The following is a 16,704-nucleotide window of genomic DNA, read 5'->3' as shown; positions in this document are numbered from 1 at the left end:
GCAATGCACACTGTCATCCTCTCACTTGGATGCAGATAGTCGCCTTCTGCACAAATCAAACAAATCTGCCATCTCACAAACATTTACATTATAGCCACACATTTTAAGGTTGAAAAACAACTTTATGTTCTTTGGACTAGCCTCCTAAATAAACACAGGCCATGAAGTTAGACATATATAGAGACTGGAGTGTTTACTCATCCATTTCAGTTCACTACGTCTCTCTTACATCTGATTTATCCATCAATAAATCAAATATGCAGATTAGACAAATCCCATTTGTTAGTAGCAGTTCCTGTACCAAACATCTTAATCCCATTTCATGCTTTTTATAGAGCGCTATTAATTTTTGCCTGACTCTTGTTATTTTCCAGAATGCTAGACACACATTAAGAAAATATTTATCGAGGTTAAGTAATCATTTTATTAAAACTGGACGTAGAAATATAGACACTGAAGCCAGCATTTTGCTCTGCAGGCTCATGCTACCACTGGGGAAGAATAGTAAACAGTGTTAATAGTTTATTTAAATTCAGAGGTAGCTTTCACTTAGAAGAAAAATGTGTAGTAGAAAAAAGGCTATAGTTTCACAAAGGAAATATTTTTGAGCTCCAGGGCTCAGAATGACCATGAATATAATGACCTTTGTTGAGGCACAGATTGAAGAATTTGTTTTCTGGAGTCTATATCACATGATCAAAAGGAAATTGCCTCCTGTCTAATATAATGTCCCCAAGAGTACCTGCACCAGGACCTAATAGCAGTCACTGAAAATATACTAAAGACAATTCAATATATTTTTTTTTTTTACAGATGTACTTAAGAAAGTAAATCACAGTTTCTAGGCCCAAAAAACTGGCATAGGGTTAGCTGGTTTTTGGTTTTGCTTTATGTCAAACAAAAGGAAAGTTTGCCTACTCCTTCTCCTTTCTGCTCATATCTTAGAATCCACTAAAGAACACAAAAACACTAAAATGTTTAATTTGGCAGGAATAACAATAACAATGACTCGATATGTAGTATATTTTAATGTCGTTTAATAAGAAGTTTGAAGTGGAGCTTATGCTTTTCAATGAAACAATGCAAGTAACTGTAGTGAAGGGAATCTAGCTTTCTCTCTCATGCCACTCTCGTAGTGAGTGGCATGTTACTTTTAAACATGAGCCTTAAAGATGTATGTTTTTTGCACAAAAATTTCCACATTCAAACATTATTAAACCAGCTGATGAAACAATTTCATCAGCCTTTAAATTTCCTTACTTTTGCAATAAAAAGCAGTATGGAATACTTAAGAGTTCATGATAATCTGATTTACCGGGTTTGCATGATACGATCCATTGCTACCTAATACTGCTCAGGAATCTCTTGACTGAGGTTTGTTAATGCTGAGGAAGGCAGCATTCATCTGACATACTTGTCCTGTTATTTAGCTTTTCCTAACTGTCTCTTATTTTCTTAAAGACAAGCTGAAGGGCTAACACGCCTTTGGTCTGATCCAGAAAAGCCATTTTGCTATGCCAGCCCACTCTTTCTGGACTGGAAATATTTGAGTACCTCCACACTATACTATAAGCTATACTTAGGGTATTTCTTCAGTCCTGCCAAAAAAAAAAAAAAAACAACACCACAAAAAACACAGTGATGGAGTAGTCTGTACAAAACCCATGCTTTAGGTCTATGTGTTCCCAATACTTTCTGATTGAACCTGAGAGAAGCTATTATACCCTGTAATGGAGCTGGGATGCAAACTAGCATACTCTGCAGCTGAGGCAGGATGCAAGTGGCTGAAGAACACACTTCAGACTGTTGGGGAACTCAGATAAAGAGGACCAAATCAGAAAGAAAAGCAGGATAGGGAAAGAATCTCTTTGATGACCTCAAAACACAGTACACACACTCTTTATTCCTACACATCATCAATTACTATTACAGTTATACAGTGATGGCTTAAACAAGCTTTGGGTGTACAGAAATATTTTTTAAAAATTATTTGGGTATAGCAACATTTAAAAAAACATTTAGGAATTTCGATGTCTGAATTCATAGCTGTTCAGCTTGGCTGTTCTTCCTGAATATTCTAGAAACAAACATTCTTTATCCTAAACCAAACACTTAAATTTTGAAAAATACAGATACTACATCTAGAGAAGGTGGAAGACGAACAGTACATTTTCATGGAGCAGATGTGAAAATCAGACATAAAATCAAAACTACTGGAGTAGGAAATTAAGGTAAATTAAAAATACACATGTAGCAGATTTTAGTTTTTTTTTTTCAAGTTGCAATGACTATAAAAATGCTAATTTTGTTCCTATTTTTTTCTTAACCAGAATGCTTTCTTTAAATTTTAGTGATATCTACAAGATTAGGTTTTATGAAGTTTACATCTGAAACAATTTTTCAAAGCCCCTAAACAGAAAATAGTACTATTATACAGTTGTAGGTTCCCCACACAATTTACCATGCAGGATTCAAGACAGACACTACAGAGTTTTGTAAGTACAAAATATATCATTTATTTCTTTATAGTCTAATAACTTGAAATTAATTTAATCAACTTCATCTAAACAGGTTAAAAATGCTCTGTTGGGCTAACAACTATCGTGGAAAATGTCAGTGTGAAAATGGAAAAAGTAATTGAACTAAAGCTGCTAAAACAGTATTGAAAATTGGATGATTTGATTGTGCAAATACTACAGGCAGACAATCAATTTTTATTTACTTTTGGAATTTTATTGAAAATATGATACTATGGTAATTAAACAGCAAGCAATATTTTATTTCAAAGTGTTGATTAAATACAACATAAAATTAGTCCTAATAATGGATTTTATTAACCATTTACTAGAGTAGTTTTCATTTCATATCAGTGATCTAGTGCATCCTGAACTTATTCAGAAGCACTTTTTAACCTCATGACTGTCTTAACCTACAAAACACTAGGTGAGAATAATTTTCATCATTGCATTATTACAGAAAAAAATATGTATAAAAGATGTGGGAATGGCCATTGGCATTTAAACAATGTACACATATAGAATTACCCATTTCATGAGGCTACTCAAATGTTTTACCAATTTGCCACACAGTACTCCTCATTTAAATTCAACGAAGTGCATATAATTCTCTTACCATGATTATTTGCACCTTTCAAATTTCCAAATGCTTTGTTAATTTTACTTCTTGAAAAAGATGTCTGAAGAGTTGAGCAACTGCAAAAGAAGCAGTGATGTAGAACTCACCTTAGATAAAAGGAAATTTGTATTTTTCATCAGAACATGGAAAAGAAGCTGGTTAAATTAGGAAGCAGCTGAAAAGATTGTAAGTGTATTCATGTAATCAAGACTAATGTTGCTTGCAAATCATTTTCCGCTGTAGAATTAACAAAGAGTAACAACATTGTGTTTAAGGGGAACAATTGATTTTGGAAAGAATGCTTTAAACAAGGAGCCTGTGGCAATTCATGATGACCTAAATGAATATAATATTTCCCATTCCTGTACTTACAGTTATTTCTTTACTGTATTAAGTATTCAAAGATTTATGCTTGTGCTAAAGCCTCCAAAGACCAATGGAAGATATTGCTACCCAAGATGTGGATGATAGGATAGAGACAGGAAAAAATAGAGAACATGAGACAGCCTGTTTCTCTGTGTCCATGGTACTCCTGTTCATCTAACAGGGTTTCATCTGGTGACTTTTGTTTTCCTCTCTTTTGTCAGTGGTATCAGATATTTTCTTTATCTTTGTCTTTCCTCTTCTTGTCTCATATAGCTGTAATACATTTCGAGCACTGGTCCATCAAGCTGCTGCTCTCTTGTATGAAATTCATCCTTGATGAATAAACAACTTGTGCAAATAACTAGATGGCTTTGCTCTAGATTAATTTTGGACAGTAATACAGGAATTCTATATCTAGTTGACTTCTGTAATGTCCCAAAATCTAGATACCTATGATCTACTTAAAAGCCACATAAAAAATTCCCGCATTAATCTACAACAAAATATTCATAGTGATTTTATCCAACCTCCAGTTTAGAGATTAGGATTAGATGTATATAACAAGCTGCATGCTAAAACAAGCCCTTCAGTGAGTTGAGTTGAGTGAACAGTAACTCTAATGGGACGGACGCCACCTAAACACAAACAATTTATTGTAGGAGTAGTCAAAAACCAGAGCAAGCTCCCCAGAGAGGTTGTGGAGTCTCCATCCTTGGAGATATTCGTAACCCGACTAGATACAAATGTGTGCAATCTGTTCTAGTTCACCCTGGTTGAGCAGGAGCATGGGACTAGGTGGTCTCACAAGGTCTTTTCCAACATTAACAGTGCTGTAATTCTGTTAAGTAGAGGGAAAATGCTCCGTGTGAGACAGGGAATAAAGTTCTCACAGTAAAGAGGATTTTGGACACGTCTTTTCTGTGCTATTTTATTAATATCTTACACATATTCATAGCGCTGGCTGTCATGAATTCTTGAATTCAACTATATTTGGTTTATACACAAATATTTTCCTGCTTTATTGTATTGAGCTTTTGGGCCTCTAAGTCTGCAAGGTAGGTCCACTATCGGAGGATGATGTTGCCACCCCTTTCCATCCACTGTAATTCTCTTCAAGATAGCTATCACACTCTTCACCAAGTTTACAAAATGAGAATATTGGACCAGCTACTTAGCTTAAATTTCCACGACTTCTTGCCATCTTCTTTTATATCTAAATTTAACACCTTACCACTCAGCAGCTAAGACAAGAGTATATGTTACTGCCTATTAACTTTCCTATGGCAGTGGTAAAATGTGGGAAGGAAGAAAGAGACCTTCTTTGAAATAGCTAAAGAAAGTTTCTCCAGAATTTGCTTCTCTGTGCTTAGATTTTGTGTATTGCAACAATAATTGATACAGTTTCTCCTATTTATACTTTCTTTTCTGTTTATACTTTTAATTAATTTGGTGGAGTTTCACACTTTCTGATTCTCTTCAGCGTTAATTTTATTTTTAGTGCAATGTATTGCTTTTTGCAGAATCAGATGGTGTTTCCTTTAAATGAACTGGCTGCACAGGCTTGGTGTTGTGTATCCCCACATCAATATCTACTAATTCCTACTATAATTTATAAAAATTATAGTCTGATAATATCACCTTTTCCACATCATAAGCGATTCAGCTCAAAATAGTAAACTACCCTGTTATTTCATAATCATTTCAAAATTAATGATTTTACAGTCTCTGCCAGGTTAATGAATTAATTTTGTGCAATTTTCAGTACCCTTCATGGTTTTTGTCAGGGGAATGAGAAGGTAATGAGAACAAAAATAGATTACACACACACACAAATGTAATAACCCATCCTTATGACTAAAACTAACAGAGATGGGGAAGACTAATCTTTATCTCATGTAAAGTATTTCTAAGAATGGACAATAGTGCAACGTCAATCCATTTGTATAACAAACATAACAGAATATTTAAAACCCTTTTGATAGTTATGCTTTAGCTCTGTCAGAATCAACAGAATACGAAACAAGGTATTATTCCTTGCATGAGTGTATTACTTAGCCACTCTTTAAAACAGCAGAAGTTTTGTGTGAATGCATATTGTCATGGTTTGAAGCAGGGGGGGAGGTCCGGGTGGCAGAAGCTGCCCATCAGACTGGACTCCCATCCCCCTCGGGGCTTGAGTCAATCTGCGCCTTTGCGAATTGCCCTTTTTACGTTGGGTCAAAGGAACCGGAAAGGTATGCCTTTGCCCAGGAGCAAGGAGAAGGGAAGGGGGCATGGCCCCCGCTCCCAACGCCTGGCCAGGCCGGCGGCCCGGGCTGGGCTGGTGCCCACTTCATCGAGGATGGCAGCGGCAGCACTGCTTGGGGAACTCGGGGAGAGCTCCGCTCCCGGGGCGCCCACCGGGCCGAGTTCACCCAGAAAGGACCGAGATCTGAGATAAACGGCCACACAGATAAGAGGCCAGTGAAGATGGAACGGAACAACGTGTGCCGCAGCTGAGTCCCCCTTGCCAGCAGCCCCTTTGCAACCAGCCCTTGGTGGAGCAAGCAGAGACCCACTCATAGCCCGTGGAGGATCCACGTCGAGAAGAGATGCCAGAGCCTGAGTACGGTACGCATCTAGAGTCCGTGGGACAACCCCCGCCGATGGGGAGGTGTTTTGTTAAAGGAAATGCCTGAGCCTGAGACTATTGTGAATCCTGGGCACAGGTCGAGGCGCATTTACGCGTTTACGCATTTACGCATCTAAGTCTGTACGGAGACGCATTTAAGGTCGGTATGATGACCCACGCCGGAGCGCATTTAAAGTCTGTACGATGACCCATGCCAGAGCGAGTGGCTACAGCTCCTTAAAAGTCCAGGACTGGTAAAGCCCGCACTATGGGCAATCTGATGGGGTAAGGATTGCCTCCTAGCGGGTAGGATTCACGCTTTCGTCGTGAGTAGGGGATCCACTGGAGCAAGGGACAATGGTGTAAGGACTCCTTCTCCTTTAAGGGAAGTGGCAGTAACAGCATGAAGTGAGCTGACCTGCACTCGCTCGTTCCCTGCCCCCTGTGCCGCTGGGGTGAGCAGGTAGAGCCGGGAAGAAAAGGCAAAGTGGGGGGAGTGGTGTTGTTTTTAAGACCTGGCCTTGCTTTCTTGTTATCCTCTTAAGTAACCATTTTTGTTTGTTTTTTTCTCTTTGTAGGTAGCTGTTAATAAATAGTTTTGCTTTAAGAAAACAACCTCTTTTGCCCGGGACCGTGGTTGGTGGGTGCTCCTCTGTTCCTGTCTCGACCCTCAGCTCTTTTATGACATTTTTCTCCTCTCCATTTTACTGGAGTGGGAGAGATGCATGGGGTTTAGTTGCCGGATTGGCCTAACCCACGACACATACGTACTGTGGAAAAAAGTACAAACATATAATGCCTATCTTCAACCAAGTTCCGTGGGGTTTTTTTGTTTTTTTTTTTTTTGAAAATGTGAGTTTGTTTTTCCTGAAGGAAGATTAAGTATTTAAAAGAATGTATGTTGTAACATCTAAATCTGACTCTGAAAACAATTAATTCCATCTTATCTCTGCTACTTCAAGGTTTTCATTTTCCTTCATCAAGTGTGAACTTGACACTGGAGAATTCTGATCTTGTTTTAGACTGCAATGGGGCTGACATTTATGTTTCTGCCACCTTTCCATTTCTTAAAGACCACTTTTGGGTTAAATAATAGCTAAACTCTTCAAAACAGCCTGCAGTCCAAATGCCCTGAGCATCTGGACTGCAGAACTTGTTGGAATATATTATGATTTCCTCTAGCTCTCACACTCAAGTTTTCATTCTCAAGTTTATTTTTGGAGAAGAGACAAAGTGAGAAAGAAGAGTTGGGATGCATCCCAGACATGTATCAAGAGCTGGAAAGACAGCATAAATGTAGTATATTTGAAGAAATGTTCTCCTTTAAAAGAAGGTGGAATGAAATAGATTCATAGATTCATAGATTCATAGATTCATAGATTTCTAGGTTGGAAAAGACCTTAGAGATCATCGAGTCCAACCATCCCTAATCCCCGTTAAACCATATCCTCAAGTAGCTCATCCACCCTATTCTTAAACACATCCAGGGATGGGGACTCAACCATCTCCCTGGGCAGCCTATTCCAGTGGCTGACAACCTTTTCAGAGAAGAAATACTTCCTAACATCCAACCTGAATCTCCCCTGACTAAGCTTATGCCCATTTCCTCTTATTCTATCACCCATCACTAATGTAAAGAGCCCTTCCCCTACCTCCCCACCATCTTTTCTCAAGTATTTATAGGCCATAATCAGGTCTCCCCTCAGCCTCCTCTTCTCCAGGCTAAACAGCCCCAACTCCCTCAGCCGCTCCTCATAAGTTTTATTTTCCAGCCCCTTGACCAGTTTGGTCGCCCTTCTTTGGACTCGCTCCAGGAGCTCAATATCTCTCTTAAAGCGAGGGGCCCAAAACTGGACACAATATTCCAGGTGCGGCCTCACCAGTGCCGAGTACAGGGGCAGGATCACTTCCCTGCTCCTGCTGGTCACACTATTCTTGATACACGACAGTATCCCATTGGCCTTTTTGGCCACCTCCAGCCACTCTTCCCCGAGCCTATAGCGATGCTTGGGGTTTTTATACCCCAAGTGAAGGACTCTGCACTTGGCCTTATTAAAGCTCATGCCATTGGCCTCAGCCCAACGATCCAGTCTGTTCAAATCCCTCTGAAGGGCCTCCCTACCCTCGAGCAGATCGACACAGCCTCCCAGCTTGGTGTCGTCCGCAAATTTACTGAGGGTACATTCAATCCCCTCATCCAGGTCATTGATAAAGATGTTAAACAGAACTGGACCCAGCACTGAGCCCTGGGGAACCCCACTGGTGACCGGACTCCAGACGGATTTAGCCCCATTTACCACCACTCTTTGGGCCCGGCCATCCAGCCAGTTTTTAACCCAAAGGAGAGTGTGCCTATCCAGGCCAGCAGTTACCAGTTTCTCAACCAGAACACTATGAGAAACTGTATCAAAGGCTTTACTGAGGTCTAGGAAAACTACAAATAATTAAACAGTAAATTCCTTCAGGCTAGGTTGACAAAAAAAAATATCAATTCAAAATAAATTAAGTCATCTGGATAACGTATATTCTCTAGATGATGATAATAAGAGGTAAGTATATCTTGATTATGAAAAAATTGACCTTACCCTGACATTTTTGAAGTAAAGTAAAACCTTTTCAGCATGTTCCACTGAAGAAGTGTTTTGTCTTTTTGAACTATGTTCTTATATTCTTCTAGTTAGTGTTTATTCTCTTAACCAGATGGAAATTAGTTTATATTGTTCACAGGAATAGGAGTAATCAAAAGAATTTTTGATTCAGAAACTGTTGGACTGAGAATTCACACAAGGAGCACTCTCCACCCTCAGAGTACAAAACTTCAAATGCAACAGACTTTAACCTGTCACTTACAAGTTCACTGCTTTTTTAAAAGGTCTGTGAAAGTCAAATAAAAGTAGAACAGAAAAGAAAAGAATAGAATAGAGTAGAATAAAATAGAACAGAACAGAACAAAACAGAATATTTCAGTTGGAAGGGACCTACAATGATCATCTAGTTCAACTGCCTGTGTAACTTTGGTGTGGGTATGCATCTTGCCCAGAAGAACGTCCACAAATGAAATGAGATTGAAAAGCATTGCTTTAGATACTCTTTAAGAAACTTGTTTTTCTTTTTAATCACATTTATTTTGTCTTAGCCTTCTAAAGGGTATTCTGCACTTCATGTTTTTGAGATCATTTCCTGTAACACAGTCCCTTAAGCCTTGATTCAAACTGTATTTATTGTTGACAGAGAAGTTAAAAGTCACTATAGCTAACTGTACTTTCCATACAGGACCATAGCTAATTGTGGCACCCAATATGTAGCGATATATGATGACAGTATTTTGATATCAACAAAGAGCGAAATTGAAACAACTTCTGAGAAATGAAGATCATTCCAGAAAAAGGAAGAAAAACATCACAGGATTTCAGAGCTTTTACTTCTCTTTTTTTTTTTTTTTTTTTTTTATGTTAACTGTACATCTTGGGCTAGCGACACGTTCTTATTTAGACACCATCACCTGTCTAAGTAAAGTGATTTACTGAAATGTTAAACATTAACATTTCTGTAAGTCCCCTTTAGTTTTAGCTACTTTTGGTCGGTGGGGAAAGGGAAGGAGAAACAGAAGGGGAAACAAGGGAAGGGGAAAGAGAAGGGGAAAGGGAAGGAGAAGAGGAGGGAAAGAAGACTTTAAGTACATGGGAAATCAAACAGGGTTTGAGTTTCTAGAGCATTACTTTCTTGCATTGTGATTTTATCTGTGTAGAGAGCCTTGTACCAAACATAATTCTGGTCCGAAAATAATTGTAAAAGTTCTACAGTTGTTTTATATATGCTGTAAAAGGTCATAGAAAACCATTAGTTAACATTTTCAGTAGTGAGACAGCAGCAATAGATTCTGTATCCCTTTACAACACGTACTGAAAACATAAGCATGCTCATCAAATGTTCATTTTCAGGTACAGAGATAGCTTTCATAGACTGCATTGTAACTTCTACGGATTTTTTCTATTTGGCTATAAATAATTGACCAGTCATCTTATCTCTTTTACTGTGTCCTGCAGAGGCTAATGAGGTAGGTAATAAAGCTTTCCAGTCACCTAAATATTCTCTGTAGCTTTCCTTTTCCTCAAGTGGTAAGAAAAACTATTTCTATAACATCAGTTCTATGATTTTAACTGTGTCTGATTGACATTTAATCTCTGCATGTTATCAGGAAAAAGGATTACAATGCGTAACAATTTTTTACTAAAAACAGTAGAAAAAGCTACTGAGATACCTAGCTTCTCTTGAGCAGCAGTACAATGTTGTTTCTTGAACACCTAACAGGCAGGTGATTGACCTCAAACAAAAAACAGATAATCATAGTTATTTGACAGATAGAGATTCAGATTAGGTTCTATTTCATTGAAGGTCTTGTCCTAAACACCTGTTTAATGCTGAATCATGTTACATAGCTGCATTTAGTGTTCCATCAAAATAACCAGATTGTCTACTGTTAGACTGTCTTGTCCCACAAAATTGGATCCTCCCAGTAGTTCCCAGCATGTTCTACCACCATACGGGGCAATATCTGTCAGACTCTTCCAGTTAACTTTGTTCTAAATAATCAAAAGGAGGACAATATAAGACATGGGGTAATACATTTTAATCCTCTGCAAAGCAGGAATGAGTGAGAAAACTCACCATATAAATTTTGCTTTGGTGCAACAGTGTAAACCAATCTTCTTTTCAGTTAGGAAAGGCCTTTATAAGACTTTTGAATTTGCTGAACTGCCTCAACTAAATTACCTGTCTGTTACTCTGTACTTCAGCCCAGACTCCTTAAATTTGTTCTTTATCTAGGAACTCATGTTCCTCATGACTTCTTGTGACTCTATAATAGAGCTAGGTTAGTTAGTTTCCTCAGTCCTTAGAAGACCTGTCTGTATGTAATAAGACACAAAATATGTTTGTTCAGTTTGGCCAGATGGTGACAATATTAGTGTTTAATATTTAAAAATAATTCCTAGAAACTATGTACCAGTGGCAAATACACGGTAAGAAAATTCAATGCCATAAAGAACAGAGAATTCTCCTTATTCATCTTCTGATTTTAATGATTCTTAGTAAGAAACTATCCAATGGATTTAGATAGCTAAGAGCATGAAGGTTACTTTAATCTATGCCAACTGCCAATAGCTCAGGGCTTACTGGGCCATAGGGAACTAGACAGGCATATTTTTATTTGTCTGTCCTTCCACAGAGAAATAAATGATTTTTAATTTACTTCTCCCATTAAGTAGTTGATTTTCTAATTAATTTGGCCATACCAGCATTCTAGTGCCCAGCAAAATTTATTTGAATTGGCAGAGATTCAAATAAAAGCTATACAAAAGCTGTGTTTGCAGTGCTTGTGTAGCTCTGATTCAAATTCCTCCCATTAGCTACCCAATTAAGCAGAAGGAAGTTTAAATTACCAGCCTCTAACTTTATTTATTTATTTGTATGGAAGGCTAGTAGTTAACCATGTTTAAAGTCCAACGAATAGTAAGAGAATATATACCAGATCAAGCTACCAAAGAGATGGGGAAAATCAGAAATAATTAAAGGAAATGAGAAGGAAAGAAAACACATTACCATTGGAAAAGAATTTCTTACTTAATTATAGTCTAATTCAGTGAGTTATTAGACTTCCATTTAAAAAGAAACATCTGATAATTAAGTAGCTATTAAAACAAACTACTCATTGGTTTGGGAAACATGGATAATCTTTTTATTGAAAGCCTACTCCTAGGTTACATAGATTTAAATAGATATCTCTTTTTCCAGTAACCCAGCTCAATGGAGCCAGCTACACAAATAAAATGTTTCATGTGAATAAGAACAGCAGCTAGAGCTTCCTCTGGAAAAGAGAAATTATCGAAGCAGCTCTTAAGAAACAGTCTCTTTGCTTTCTGTTGTCTTAAGAATAACATTGACTGCCTTGTCACAGGGAGAAAAATCCTTTCCTGAATTGCAATGTCTTTTTCAAAATAAACTCCTTACTATATATACACTCTGATTGAAAACTTCAGTTCTGTTTGCCTGAATCAAACAACACAGGTCCTTTTCAAGATGGATGAGTCAGTAATGATCACAACTGAAGACCATACCCACCTGTAGTAAGATGTTTGTTTAATTTAAATGAAACTAACTAAAGAAAAACGGAAGAATAAGAAATTGTTTACGCAGTCCTATTCTGATTGATATCACTGGTGCATATTAAGCCTCCTAACTTTACCTAAAACTATTGTAAAAAGACAATAAGTCTATTTTAAATACCTGCTGGAACTTGTTTTGTTTGGACTGTTGTCTGTAAGTAAGCAGAAGATTTTAATACTTAAAGTTATCTCAGAAATCTTGAATGTCTCTGCCCTAACTGTCTGAGTTAATGAGCTAAAAATTAAAAACATTTTTGATGTACAGCCTGTTTTGACAAAATGTCTCACAGGCTATCTAATCATGAGTCTGATTGGAAAATCACACTACTTGAAAGAGCAAAGTTCCTTTCTATAGAAAGATGTCAAACTCTAAAAGTAAGTTTTAAACTGCATGGTTCTTGCAGGGTCAAGAAGAGAATGTGTTACGGAATTCAAATATTTATGAAGAAAAAAGAATAGCTTAGCAAAAGGAGATTCTTGCTTTTTTGTTTTAAATGTTTTGAATTTGGGTTTATTTATTTATTTATTCTGAAACTTCATATTACATTGAAGTTGTAATCTTAAGATGATCATAATATTTTATTTTCACTTGAGGTTAAAAGAGGTCTGGGTTTTGTTATGTTAAACTCTACCTTTCAAGTATTAACTCTTCTAGAATGGTCTTTATGATTGTAAACTATGTGCAGATTAAATGGCAAGTGATTTCTTAAACTTGCACACACCCCCCCTTTTTTTTTTTTTGGTCTTTTTGATCTGATAAGCTTCTTCTGCCTTGATGAGGAAACCATGCAGTATTTACCAAAATTATCTTATACTTATAAAAAGCATGTTTCTACCACTTCTGAAAGTTAAAAAATATCTTTGTTATAAAAAATGCCTTCTGTTTTTGATAGAGGTCATTTCCAGTTTAGTTAAAAAAAAATTGTCTTGAAGGAGAAAAGCTAGAGAATAAAAAAGAAAAACTTATATTATTAAAGAAAAATTTTCAGGCATATTTTGCAAAGCAATGTACATGTGTAACACCAAGATTTATGTGGATATATGTAGATAAAAAAAATCAGATTTATGTGTGTTTCCTCAGTCCATATTTAGATTGTTGTACTCCAGAATGGCTAGTCTCTTTTAGAAATCTTAGAATAAGTTTCAAAAATCACAACGACAGAGTCTTGATTAGAATTTGATTATAGTAATAATGTGTAATTCTGATGCCACTGTGAGATTCCTATGTACAGTGGTACAATTTATTATAATTTAGGAAGTTTTCTTCACATTAATCTACGAATGTTAATCTATATATTTTAAAAAGGAGAACTTATTAGAAATCATAATAAGAAATATGAACTTCATATAACAGGTTTATATTACTCAGTACACAGCATTGCCTTAAAAATATTCAAATAAGCTAAAGCAAACCAAAGGGATTTTAAGGAGTTGAAAAGAAGGCTATAATTAGAAATGATTGCTTTTTTAAATTTGAAATTGTGTCAAGATCGACTACATATGGTAAATTTGCCTTCAAAAAGCTCGTTATTTTACACTTCCAGTTGTATAACCATTCACTTATTCTGTGAGACATTAAAAACTGCTGTGGTCTAAATTTTCAGAAATAGACTAGTATTTTCTTTTGTTTTGACTTGCAAAAGGATCTGGCTATGCAAAAACATTTACCTCTTGTAAGCTTTTTTTTTAAATATATGTAGTTAAACTAATAAAGATAATCTTACACTCAGATTTTTACACTAGCTTAGCATATATTAGTGAATGTCTTGAAAAACCCAATCATACCAAGAACTTGAGGCTTTAAGGCATCAATGTTTCTCCCTGTTCTGTAAGATCAGCCCAAAAATGACAATACAAAGATATACTTATCACGTACAGTTTGGGCAGGGAATACTAGATAGTATTCACTTGTTGTTTTATCGTAACTACTAGAATTGAATAAAGTATGTTTTAAAATTAACATTATTTTTCTTTCTCTCATACAGCAATCTCAACCAAAAACTAGCTATTGGCTAGTTTTTTCTGTTTTTTTCTACTTTCCTAGAGGCAGTATATGACACCTACATGAATTTCATACAAGATTGACGACAGTGTGTATCAAATAGAAAATATTTTACCTTGATGTTCAATTTATGTAATTCATTGGCTTCACAGTTTGACCTTCAAGGGAAATTTCAAGGATTGACATGCTCTGTCTATGAGACTAAAGTAACCCTTTCTGAATCTGGAAAAAAATTTGTGATGATTGCTTCCCACTCTCTCTGTCCACTCATGTGTGTATGTATGTAAGCGTGTGTGTGTACAAACCCATACACACACACATAAATGTATGTGGACCAAAGGGACACAGGCTAATAATAAGTATTTTTTTCCTGTAGTTGTATTTCAAATCTAAAAAGAAAGCCAATTCTAACTGAGAATATGATATTTGGTATGAGTCTTATTTCCCCTCCATTTTTGCCCAAAAGAGACATCAGCTGCAGAGTGATTTTACAAAGTGTTGTAGTGGCTTCTGGTGTTGTGTGTCAGGGAAACGAAGTTTCAACAGTGCATAATTAACAGCACTTTGTTCAATCTTCTCCTTGGAGTAATATATGTCTTTGCACCTGATAGCAGATGTGCTTCAACTAATGCAGTAGAGAATTGGCCAAAAATGTGATAACATATAATTATTAATAAAAATATTTACATTTTCACTAAGGCCTCATTGGACAGAAATTAAATATTTTAATATCCTCCTTCCATTTCAGATGTTATGGGGAAAGGAAAACATCAAACATTGGACATATTTAGTCAAGTTTCTGATTTACTGCTTAACTTACAGGAAGGAGGGGATCCTGATCTCTCTTGTATCAAAGATCCTTTTCTAACAGGCTTACCTTCATTTTTAAGTTTAACATACTTGTACAAGGAGGGCTATGAATAAGAATTCATGGTCTCCAGAGGATCTGAGCTCCGCATGTGCAGAGTCCAGGAGATCTGCTAGGATTGCAAGTTTTGATCGTAAAATAGTGTAGACTGGAAAGGACCTCCAGGGTCATGTTATTTGAAGCAAGGCTTACTTCTGACTTAGATTGGTATCCTCAGGGCCCTGTCTAGTCAACAAATTAAAAAAAATTTCCAGGACAGAGATTCTGCCACCTCTCTGGGACCATTTCCAGTACTTAATCACCCTAACTAACTGTAGAAATATTTCTCCCTAATTTGTAGATCTAGTTGAAATTTCACTTCGTTCAACCTGTGTGCCTCTTTTCTTTTAGCTATGCGGCTCTGAGTTTTATTTTGTCTCTGTCTCATGCTCCTCTCTTTATGGCAATTAAAGACTGCAGTTAGATCTTCCTTAACCTTTTCTTCTTGAGGCTAAACAAACTGAGCTCCCACAGCCTTTCCTCAGCATAAAGATTCCCTGTGTTATTGTCTTTCCACAATGATTTTCAACTACTTCAAACCCTTATGCTTTCAAACCAAAGTTAACACAGCAGGGCAAAAATCGTGAGGCTTTGCCACAACCAACTACTGAGGTAACAGCTGCTTTGCTGAAGTCAAATGCTTTATTGTTTGTTTGAGCGATGGCAAGTCTGTGCCAATACTTATCAACCTCAAATAAATGTGATTATCTGAAGTGGAACACCATTTCAAATTTCTTCTCTAATACATTGCTAGCAACATATGGTAGGTTACCCTAGATATAATGTCATTTTTAACATGCCATATCAAAACTGATTTTCACTAAGTACCTTACTTGTCTGTGTAAGAATGAGTCTTAGATTGCTTTCAGTCCTTTGAACTGAAAAAAAATGACTTTTTGTATATGCCCTGTTTCAGTCCAAGGGCAGCTGCATAGCAGAGAAAAATAATTAATCCCAGACACTTTTCAGTGTGATATATGGCTCATTTGAATCTAGTAAATCCTTAAAATACACTACTAGATGTAGAAAAGTCTATTTTGTTCATAACTTAAGCCAAATCCATGAACTGGGAACTGAATGATCAATTAAGAGTAAAAGCAAAACATTTAAACATTTAAGCAAGTGCTTGGACTTTGGATCTCATTGCCTATTAAAACCACAATGGAGCTGTGCATTCAAACTTGTTTTGATTTTGAAAATTGATCCCGTATTGACTTCGCTGTAGTTTACATTGCATTTGCCTGCACATATCTGAAGCAAAACATGCATATGTATGGTTTGTGATAAGGAGTTAGAGGGTGAAAGTTTACCTAACTGTTTTTCAAGACTGCTGGTTGTTCTTCTTTTCTCACAATTTCTACAGTCCTGACAATGAATTCAGTTCTCAAACTTTTGTGCTGAATCAGAACATAAATCTGAATGTTTTCCCTCTCCTTTTATGAGGTTTTATAGCCAGGAATGTTGTTGTGAAGAATTTATGAATGTGAAATCTTCACTAACTACAGGGTTATTGCCTTTT

The sequence above is a fragment of the Tauraco erythrolophus genome, chromosome Z, assembly GCF_009769465.1.
Source record: "Tauraco erythrolophus isolate bTauEry1 chromosome Z, bTauEry1.pri, whole genome shotgun sequence".
Lineage (NCBI taxonomy): Eukaryota > Metazoa > Chordata > Aves > Musophagiformes > Musophagidae > Tauraco > Tauraco erythrolophus.
This window is presented reverse-complemented; position numbering follows the sequence as displayed.